A 12,122-nucleotide genomic window follows, 5' to 3' on the forward strand; every position below is an offset into this window, starting at 1 on the left:
TGGGTTTTGTATAATATCGAGAGTAGCACAAGCCTATTTCTTGATTTTTCTTATAAATACCATGTACCACATGGAATAGAAAAACAAGTCCTTTCAAAACTCTCTTTATATATAGAGTCTTAGGGCACCGGTTTTATCAAGTCGAGAAAATAAGAGTCGTCTTTTTAATTCTCAGTCTCTTCAGTCTTAATTTTTTCTAATATTCCGGTGATAGCTCTCGGGCTCAGTTCAAGTTCGCTGACAGTATTTTCGATTTATCGATTATGCTAGTATCTCGTTTTATCCTGGGAAGCAGGTCGCTAAACACGGATTGTGCGGGGCGAAACTACTTTAAGGAGACAGTTTTCTGGACTCGAGATAATATCCAATCTCTGTTTATTTTCTCAAACCGTTCTCCTAATTTAGGGTGTGTTTAGTATTGCTGTTGCTGACAGCAACAGCAGTTTTTCGCTGAAAAACTGTTAAAAAACTGTTTGGTAAAATTTAAAAACTGTTTTTCGGAAAAGTACTTTTGGCCTAAAAGCCGCTTTTAGAGAAAATAAGTCCCCCCATGCTGCTTTTGCAGGAAGCGGATTTTGATTTCACCATCAAACCTTACTAAAAGCATTATTATTTTTAATTTTTTGCATTAAAACATATACATATCAAAAAAATTACCAAACAGTTATCAGATTTTTACAACGGCACTTTTTTCAACAACACTTTTTCTAACATCACAGCAATTTTTAACAGCAATCTCTAATAGAGCCTTAATTGTTAATTCTTATATGCTTATGTGATTTAAGAATTAGCAGTGTTCTTGTGAATTAGTTATATATTCAATATATATATTAATGTCTATCGTACAAGATTGCTAACAATCTTAAAACAGTTCTCTTCAATTTTCATACTTTCTTGTGAGTAGACGCAAAAGTCAATTTGATTGTTTAAATTGGATTTATTTATGGGTATATGAGTGGCCATTTTTTGCCTCATTAATTAAATTAAATTTAGTGCATTAATTTATTTGATCACTTTATGCCATGTGCTTGAAATTAATTTAAATTTGATTTTAAGTGGTGTTTTGTTTAAGTATAACAGGTACGAGGTAAAAAATAAGCACAATGTTGCTGGATATTTGGTTTTCTTATAAGCCTATTAATGTTTTACTGGTTATTGATTTATGATAGCGTGGACATATTTGGTGACATCTGTTTCTCGGGTTGATCATTATAAATTGGTTGATTAAACCCAAATTTATAATTTGTTCATATTTTCACTATTAATGGATAGCTTATTATGTTTTGTTTAATTAGCATGGTGATTGATAATATATATGAGCTAGGGTTTTTTAATTATGAATTGATTTCGGAATTATTAGTATACTGATACAAGAATCGTATATGCTATAGTTTCCATGCATGTTTGCAAGTTCATAACATGATATTGCTATGCAATTAAATGATATTGCTACATAAATGTGACCCTTCATGATGGAACTTGATTATTTGGTGATTAATTTATAATTATTGTTGAGTGATGACAAAACATCAATTATTATTATTTAATCTTTAATAATGGAGTTATATCACAAACTTGTAATACTGGATAAATAGGGGCCTTACCGCGTATCTATTTAATTGGAGAAAATAGATTACAAGCATAGGTTTGTGACAATAAACGTGATACAAACTATGTAGTTCTAAATATTTTTTTTAATAAATTTATTTGTTAACAAAATGTTTTAAGTCTATATGGAGACTTTGGAAAGCTATTAAAGGAGACATAAGTTATTTTATTATGTAACGTATCTAGTTAGTTAACAATAGTTTGACTGGAAAAATTTGTTCTAGTATTCTCACTTGTGATGCACTGGATATTATGAAGTAATATGTTTGTTGTTAAACAATGTGACGAGTTGTGCAGCTGAAGTGAACCAGATTTACAATTGCTCAGGATTTTTCACATTAAAAAACCTAATGGGCTTGTCGGCACAGAAATTATATTTTTCTGGTTGGATTTTTCCTCCAGATAAATAGTGATTTCACGTGTTGGTGTCGGTCTACTGCGGTAGTGACACACGAGCCTATTATAGTGATCTATGTGATACTTAATACGCCAAATATTGATATCTGCTATTTATGCTGAACTTCGGAGAGAATCCGAAAAGTTGTTAACCCTAACACATCAGTTGATCAATGATCACTGAATGTGGGTTTATATTGAAAATTTATGTTCTTTCTTGGGCCTTTTCTAGTTGTACTAGTAGGTGAGCCAGAAATGTAGGTTCGTGTGAACCATGTAAATATTTTAGAGAAATCCGGTAATTAAATTTCTAATGATAAGAACTACGAGAAGTTCTTTAAACATGATATTAAAATTTTTAATAATGACGTAACACCTGCTCAGATGAGAGGTAGTGACCCGATATTTTTTTGTTTTTTGGTTTGATAGTAAAACATTTGTCACCCGTACTCATAATCGAGTCAATATTGAAGCTAAATAGAGAGATGTGTGCTATATAAGCTCAAGGGAAAAACCAACTTAATACAGATAATTAAAATGGCAGTGAATAAATTTAATGATGAATAATCATCGGGTGAATTTTGTTTGCAACATGAATATTCATGAGATCGTTGCACCTTACTCGCATTAAATAAATGGAGTAGATGCAGGCTTGAGTTGCGCTCTGAGGGAGATGCAAAACGATTGTGATCAACTCAGACTATCACTGAATTTGAGGATATTAGTTACGAAGGGCTAATTGTTCCTTAAGGATATTAGTTACGAAGGGCTAATTCTAAACATGATACCACTGAAGAAAATAATTAAATTCCCTATTAGTTTTGGAATGTTTTCTGACATTCGGTGAAATATTAAAATTGTGGGGGTATCTAGAATAGAAAATTATTGAATTTTCTATGAATAGTGGAATGTAATGAAACATTCTTGAAAATAATTGAAATGTGGGGGTATCTCGAAACTTGATACCAATACCTCTGTTGGTAGCATCAGATCCAAAATCAATTCAGATATTTTGGATGGATACATAGCCAATGGTTGAGTCTAATAATATCTAATATATGAATCTAATTTTTGAGATTCATAAGAATACTATTACAGAGTTTAGGAATGCTTATGCGATATGCTAGTAGTTTGATAAGTGGATTTTATATCCACTTGGAATGCTTTATTACAAGCTTAAATTGGTGTTTTGGACTCAAGTTGTTGGTATTTTGATGTGTTTTTGTGTTATTGCATTTCAGGTATCAGTTAAATGAAGAAATGAGCTTTTAAAGAAAATATGATAAAAAAATGATCAGATTTGGAAGCCAAGACCATTGTCAAGTTGTAGAGAATCTCGTTAGCTTCGCGTGGGCAGTTGAATCACCTTGCTGTGCTTTTAAAGAAGAGCACTGTTCGTCTGTTATCGTGGTGGCACGGAAAAAGGAACGACACGTTTTTCTGTGCAAAGCAAAGACGGCGGCGACAGTCAGGAAAGAGGGGAGGAGCGCGCGTCTGGCATGCGCACGTGGGGCTCACGCGCTCGTGTGTCACGCGCGGAGCGTGTCAGACACGCGTGGGTCAACGGTCAGCGTAGTGCTGACGTCATGCTGATGTCATCAGATGACGTCATGCTGACGTCAGCTTAGGGTTTGGGGCGCGTGGGGCACGAGGACGAAAGTCAGACACACGCCTGACAGCGCGTGTGCGCGTGTCGGTGCATGGATTTTCTTCTCGGGGCGCGTGAGGGCGCGTGGCTTGTCAGAATCGGGCAAGCTTGGTGTCGTTGGATTCTTCTTTTCGAGACGCATCTAATAGTATATTATATTGTATTTTCTGAAATTGTTTCGGACTGTTTATAGCTAACATAAGTGTTTTAAAGCATGTTTTTTACTGTTTTAATTGCTTTTAAATGCCTCATGTGATACATAGAGATGAATAATACTTAGACCAATATGCTACATGATTTAACATGCCTACCTTTACGTTTATTCATGCTTATATATGTGATATATGCTTAGTTTATCATGCGATGATAGATTTAGGTGAACTTAATTAACATAAGGCGTTTGTTAGACAATCTAGTATAGTGAAATTGTTTCATGACCTTAATATAAATATTATGAATACGATCATGAGATTCTTGTATTTATGAAACACGTAATTGAATATGAATTTTCAGTATTGAGAGAAATGATGATTCTGTCAACAACAGATTTCTATCTGTAAGAAAGGGTTATTAAGTGACGCCTCTTGACAATGCTCTACCCGATCTGGGAATCATCTAATTATTGGTTATTGATTTGAAATATTTAATTTAAAAGGAAGAATCTCTTTATAATATGATTATGATTGTAACGTAATATAATCCCTCTAAAATTAAATAATATCGAGTAGTAATTGGCCTATGACACAACGGGCTTGTGTCGGTCATAGCCTTCCAACATGATAGAAAGTGGTTTTTATTTTTAAATCATTGTCGTTTCGTGCTACAGCCGAGGGCTTTGATTTCGAAATAAGAAATACTTGTCTATTACATAGAGATGTGTACATTGAATTAGAATCTAAAGGTCGTTACGTGCTTCAGCTGTGGGCCGTTGGAGACTGATTCAATTGTATGAAATGTTGGGTTAGACTTGACTTAGAATATTGAGTTTGTCGTGCTACAGCCGTGACTCAATTATTCAAGAGGCTAAAGTTATATTAGGGAATAACATAAGATGTAATTGACAAGAGTTGTCTGCCTATTGAACATCACATGACGTTTCGTGCTACAGCCGAGGTTGTGTGATGGAATGTAGGATCCCTATTCCCACTAGCATTATGAATGCTTAATTTTCACTTAGGGGTTGTATAAATTAGATAAACTAGTGGGAGCCACTTATGAATAAAGACCCGATTCATATAGTGTTTTAAAATGAAATTGAATATTTGCTAATTGTTGTTATGTGTTTATCATTTACAGATTTACTATATTCGTCATGTCTTCTGCACTATCACTCCGGAGCATACTAGATGCTCACAAGTTGACTGGTTCTAATTTAGATGTTTGCTTTCACTGTAACAAGTTGGGGCACTGAAAGAGGAACTGCAAGGTTTACCTTGCAGAATTGAAGAAGAAGAAGGGTAGTGAGACTACCGCTTCTGATTCAGGCATGTTCATGATCGAAGTTAATATGTCACTAGGTCAAATTTCTACTTGGGTATTAGATACCGCATGTGGTTCTCATATTTGCAATTCGTTGCAAGGACTAAAGGGAAGTAGGACTCTTGAAAAAGATGAAGTGATTATACGTATGGGCAATGGAGCAAGGGTTGCGGCCATATCTGTAGGATCATTTAGTTTACATATGCCTACGGGCAAGACTATTATTTTGAATAATTGTTATTACGTTCTCTCTATTATGAGGAATATTGTTTCTATTCCTATGTTGGATTTGGATGGTTTTTTATTTATTATTAAGAATAATGAATGTTCTATTCTTAAAGATAATGTTCTTTATGGACGTGGTATTTTAAATAATGGTCTCTATGTATGTGGCGTAGAGCATGATTTACTTCAGATTGAACAAACTAATAAAAGAAAACGAGATGATGAAAATCTGACCTATTTATGGCACTGTAGGCTAGGTCATATTAGTGAAAATAGACTGCGGACATTGCATAAGGAAGGGTTACTTGACCCCTTTGATTTTGAATCATATCCTACATGCGAGTCTTGTCTATTGGATAAAATGACCAAATCTCCACTTATTGGACATGGAGAGAGGGCTGCAGATTTGCTAGGATTGGTACACACAGATGTATGTGGACCAATGTCTACGCAAGCCATGGGTGGATTTTCATACTTCATTACTTTCATAGATGATAAATCTAGATTCGGATATGTGTATTTGATGAAACACAAGTCTGAAGCCTTTGAAAAGTTCAAAGAATATAAACATGAAGTGGAGAAATAAACCAAACAGAGTATTATAACTCTTCGATCAGATCGAGGTGGTGAATACTTGAATGGAGAGTTTCTAGATTATCTCAAAGAAAATGGTATAGTCTCCCAGTGGACTCCTCCATATACTCCACAGTTGAATGGGCTATCTGAAAGGAGAAATCAAACTTTGTTAGACATGGTTCGGTCTATGATGAGCTATGCGAATCTTCCAGTATTCCTATGGGGTTATGCATTGGAAACCTCAGCATATTTACTGAATAAGGTGTCTTCCAAATCTGTTCCTCAAACTCCATATGAGATATGGAAAGAAAGGAAACCGTGTCTTAAACACGTTAAGATTTAGGGATGTCCAGCTTATGTCAAGAAAGTTGACCCAGATAAGCTGGAATCTCGATCCGTAAAATGTAATTTTGTGGGATATCCTAAAGAGACTTTGGGGTATTACTTTTACACCGATCATCGGGTGTTTGTCTCAAGACATGCTACCTTATTGGAAAAGCATTTTATCCTTGAAGGAAACAGTGGGAGCAAAATTGAACTTGATGAAGTTCAAGAAGCACAAACTACTACGGATCAAGTGGAAACACCTGTTCAGACTGAACAACCTTCTGTGGAACAACCCATTCGTAGGACAGGGAGAATGTCTCACCAACCTGAGAGGTATTATGGCCTTGTCATTGATAATGGCAATGAGTTGTCAATCATTGATGATGATGACCCTGTGACCTATAATGAGGCTATGAGTTGTGTTGACTCAGAGAAATGGCATAGTGCCATAAAATCCGAAATGGAATCTATGTATACCAACCAAGTATGGACTCTGGTTGAGGCGCCTGAAGGTGTTAAGCCTATTGGGTGCAAGTGGGTATACAAAAGAAAGATTGGAGCAGATGGCCAGGTGGAGACCTATAAGGCCAGGCTCGTGGCAAAAGGATTCAAACAAAGGCAAGGGATTGACTTTGATGAAACTTTTTCGCCTGTAGCCCTGTTAAAATCAATTCGGATTTTGCTTGCGATTGCTGCTTACTACGACTATGAGATCTGGCAAATGGACGTGAAAATGGCCTTCCTCAATGGGGAACTTGAGGAGGAAGTGTATATGACACAGCCAGAGGGTTTTCTTTCCAAGGGAAATGAACACCTAGTGTGTAAGCTGCTGCGAATCATATATGGTTTAAGGCAAGCTTCTCGTAGATGGAACATCTGTTTTGATGAGACAATCAAAGAGTTTGGTTTTATCAAAAACATAGATTAACCATGTGTCTACAAGAAGGTTAGTGGGAGCGCGGTAACATTTCTTGTATTGTATGTAGATGACATTCTTCTTATAGGAAATGATATACCGATGCTGCAATCAGTCAAAGTATGGCTATCAAAGAACTTCACCATGAAGGACTTGGGAGAAGCATCCTACATTCTCGGTATGAAGATCTATAGAAATAGATCTAGAAGAATGATAGGTCTTACCCAGGGTACATACATCCAGAAAGTGCTTAAAAGGTTTAGCATGGAAAACTCCAAAAGGGGTCTCATACCGATGAGCCATGGAGTTTCCCTTTCCGAAAAAATGTCTCCTAAGACACCTGAGGAAAGAGAGCGTATGAGTAAGATTCCTTATGCTTCAGCAATAGGATCTATCATGTATGTGATGTTATGTACAAGGCCTGATGTTGCTTATTCAATTAGTGTGACGAGCAGATATCAGTCCAATCCAGTGAAGACCACTGGAAAGCAGTGAAAAACATCCTTAAGTACTTGCGAAGGACTCGGGACATTTTTCTTATTTTTGTGGTGAATCTGAGTAGAAAATAGAGGGTTATACTGACTCTAGCTTTCAATCAGAAAGTGATAGCAAATCCATGTCAGGGTACGTGTTTACTCTGAATGGTGGTGCGATTAGTTGGAAGACTTCCAAACAGTCTACAACGGCTGACTCCACAGCGGAAGCAGAATATATAGCTGCAAGTGAGGCTGCAAAAGAAGCCGTTTGGATGAGGAAATTTGTTTCTGAGTTGGGAGTTGTTCCTAGCATTGAAGAGCCTATTGTGTTGTATTGTGATAACAATGCAGCAATAGCACAAGCCAAGGAACCTAGGTCTCATAAAAATTCCAAACATGTCTTGCGGCACTTTCATCTGATTAGGGAGATTGTTGAAAGAGGAGAAGTCAACGTCGAGAGAGTTGACACACATAACAACATAGCAGACCCTTTAACAAAGCCACTTTCTCAAAGTCATTTTGATCATCATAAAGACAAGATGGGTATTAGATACCAGAGTGATTGGCTTTAGTACAAGTGGGAGATTGAAAGAGATATGTCCTAAGTCCAATCATGTATGAGAATTTAGGAATAACTTTTATGTAATATGTTTTGATTTCATTGATATTAATAAAAGACTTGTTTTGTTTTTATTGCGGGCTCTATCTATTTTAAGTGTTTAAATAAGATATACCACAGTTTAGAGTAAAGCTTTTTATGGATTGTGATGAGATCATAATAATGAGACCTAAAAGATGATAACTCCAAACTCAAATAGTTCCTAATCATAGGATTACTAACTGGTAATTAATAATCCACAAAGATCGGTACATACTATGCTTGCTTCATTATGAAGGATGTCTATTCTCATAGATATTTGTGTGGTGACACTATAGCTAGTATGTAGGTGCTTATTATAGAATAAGTTCACTGAACATGACTCACACAGCTGAACAACTGATGAAGTTCAATCACGTGTCAGCAATTGTTTACATAGTGATAGTTGTATAAGTATCTTTAGACTTGAGGTCGTCATAGTCATCTTGTGTACACTGAACTATGCTTTGGTTTAGTTCTTAGTCTCCAGGGACAATTATAAGGGCTCTAATGGGTATAGGAATTTGTACACGAAGATAATGTATGATCAATAAAGGATCTACCCCTTCCAGTGAAGGAAGAGAATGTTCAATGTTGATCCACTTATGCTAGTTCAGGAATCTCTGGCCAGAGTGAATGAAATTAGAAAGGAGTTTCTAATTTACATTAAATAGAACTGAGCATAGTGAATGGGAATGCAAATGATTAAATAAGATAGGCTTGACACAAGTTCCATGCCTTGTATTTAATCGTGATATTGCAGGATAGAATGAATTAATTGTACGGTAACTATTCACTGAATGGGTTCTTGGTATTCTAAGCAGTGAATTCATATTATCCGGATAGTCGCGATATGCTGAGAAGTATCCCTCACGATGTAGAATAAATATGATTAATTAATTAATCATATTTAATGAATTAGAGAATTTATATAAATAATGATAAAATAGTTTTATTATTATTTATTTCTACTACCGGCTTAATATTGAACCTACAGGGTCACACCATAAAAGAGAATGATTTAATGGTGGAGGAATTAATTAATAATGGCTGATAATTATTTATTTATGAAATAAATAATTAATTGGCAAATTTAATAATTGATTAAATGAGATTTAATTGATTATAAATTAATTAAGAAAAATTTCTTAATATTATTAATTAAGAATTTAATTTTGGAAATTAAATCAAGTGAGAGAATTATTTCTAAAGTGTTTAGAAAAAGGATTAATAATTAAAAGGTGTTTTAATTATTAGTGAAAATAATAAAGGGTTAATAATAATAATATTTTATGGGAAAATTTTCAGCTGAAAATTTTGCCTATAAATATACTATTATAAACCCTATTTTTGCCTCAACCTAAAAATTTACAAAAACCCTAATTCTCTCCACCTCATCCTCCTTCATTACATCGATTTCTTGGTGGATACCGGTGGAGTGCTTCATACTTGAGGAGTAGCTGCTAGGGACCTCCGCTCGTGGTTCTTGGATCGCTTTTAAAGGTTAGAAACGATCCCTCAATTTAATTCACAATCTGTATGCGTATTATATGGATTTTATATCATGAAAAATTGTTTTACCATGCTTCTGTGATAGATAAAATCCAACATGATCTTCTCGATAATGATAACACATCTAGTGTAAACCTATGTCTGTGTTTATATAGTACACAGTTACAAGATAACTTCTAATTGATATGTAATATAATTCTGTCTCCTAAAATATACCAATCAGATATGTTATACAATTCTTTCAGTCCTCTAACTCTTTCCATGCATATCTTCTTTTGTATAAGTCTCGATCTTCTTTCCTATAAATCAGCTTCCTTCATTAACTGTAAGTCCTCCTCTACTTAAGTTTTGATATCCATCTTCTGATATTTATCTTCTAATAATCTAAGTTCTGATATCCTTAAGTTCTGACTTCCAGTAAGTACTGATTCCAATAAGTACTGATATTTCCTGTTTATTAAGATCTGAAAACTAAACATGAAACATATTAGACATGACATCTCAAATATATCTAATAATCTCCCCCAACTTGTAAATTATACAAAAATATACAAGTTAATAGATTTGATGATGTCAAAAACATTTAAGTTCAAATGCAATGAGAGTTTAATAAGACTATTAATTACAACTTGCAGTCCTGGTAGCTTAACCAACATCAATGGAACAATCTGAATCCATAATGATTCTTAACAAAATCTTTTACCAGCTTGTCTTCAGCTTTTCTCAGAACTTCAACTAACTGTGCTTTGACATGCATCAGTTCTTCATCTTTACTATCACCAATTTGATAAATGGTTGTTCTGAGAGCTTGAATTGATGTTCTTTCAAGTCCATCACTAAGTCTGATAACTCTTGGATGTGAAGTGTTTTCATTATAACATAAGCATCTTCCTTTCAGAATAACTCTCACCTTAGCAGAGTTCTTCAGCATAGGAATTTTTCTTCCATCACCTTCAGTAATCATTGGTATATACTGAGAAGTCTTTGTACCAGAGATTCTAAATAGATCTCTTATAGCCTTCAAAATGTATCCTGACTATCTTCTTGTAACATCAGATTTTACTTCCAAAAGATAGTGAATATGTTGAAGTTCTCTGACAGACTTCTTTAGTACATCAGTATCAGCTAATCTGTAAGTTAATCCATCATTGAGAAATAAAATCAATTTCTCCTTTAGATTATCCTTATCATGAGCATCTATCATAATTTGAGAAGATAACACTTTGTCAAGGTGCTTTTGTTTGATTTGTTCATATGGTTTGTCTATCAACATGAAAGGATCTCTTAGAGTAACTTCTACTCCTGTTTGTATCTTCTCTTCATCAGAACCTAATCCAGTTCTATCTCTAGGTTGCTTGGATCTCAACCCAAATGTTGCGAGTTGATTCATCATAAGATTGGATTTTGGTTCAACTGGAGTAGCTTTCTTCCATTACAGCTTCTTCTTATCAGCAATTGTCATCTTTTCCAAATCAACTTGATCAGAATTTGTTGTTTCTTTTATAACTTACTCTTCCTCATTCTGAACAACTTGAGTAATGTCAGAGGTTATTTTAGATTCTTCAATTATCTTTCTTCTCTTCATAATTTGAACAATTTCATCTTCTATCAAATCATCATCATGCATTGTAGTTTGATAGACTAAAACGAAAGAACTTATCTTTTTCTCAATCTTTAAAGGTTCACCAACCTTTTCTTTTCATTTTGACTTAGGATCAATCGCAGTTTGTGATCTAGTCTTGGACTTTAAAGTCTTAGAATTTGACTTTTCCTGATCACAATGCCTTTTTCCTTAGGCCTTGGAGGTTTCTTTGCATCAGAAGCTTTAGACTTAAGATTTGTCTTCTCAGCTGCAAATCTAGCTTCTTCCTCCTTGAGAGTTTCCAAATCCATTCCTGGATTTTGTTTCAAAAATAATCTTCTAGCTATCTCCTAATCAAGTGTCTGGATTTTAGGATCTTTGTAATAAACAGTAGTCTACTTCCCCTTTAGCTTCAGAATTTGAAAAAACTTCTGAGAGACTTTAGATCCTGACTGAATCAGAATATCAGAACTTGACATCAGACTTTGCTTATCAGAACTTGACTTCAGACTTTTAGCATTCACAGCATCAGAACTTGACTTGTTCTGTGTAGAAGATTTTCCTTGAACTTTTCCTTGACCTCTGCTCTTATCAGAGTTTCCATGGTCATCACCTTTATCATCCTTCTTCTTTAGTATTTGAGTAGGTGAGCATTTGGACTTAACTACCTTCTCCCCCTTTTTGGCATCATTAGGAAGTAAGAGAGAAAGAAGAAGTTCAACTGAAGATTGGATTTCATC

Source organism: Apium graveolens, chromosome 11 (assembly GCF_009905375.1).
Source record: "Apium graveolens cultivar Ventura chromosome 11, ASM990537v1, whole genome shotgun sequence".
NCBI lineage: Eukaryota > Viridiplantae > Streptophyta > Magnoliopsida > Apiales > Apiaceae > Apium > Apium graveolens.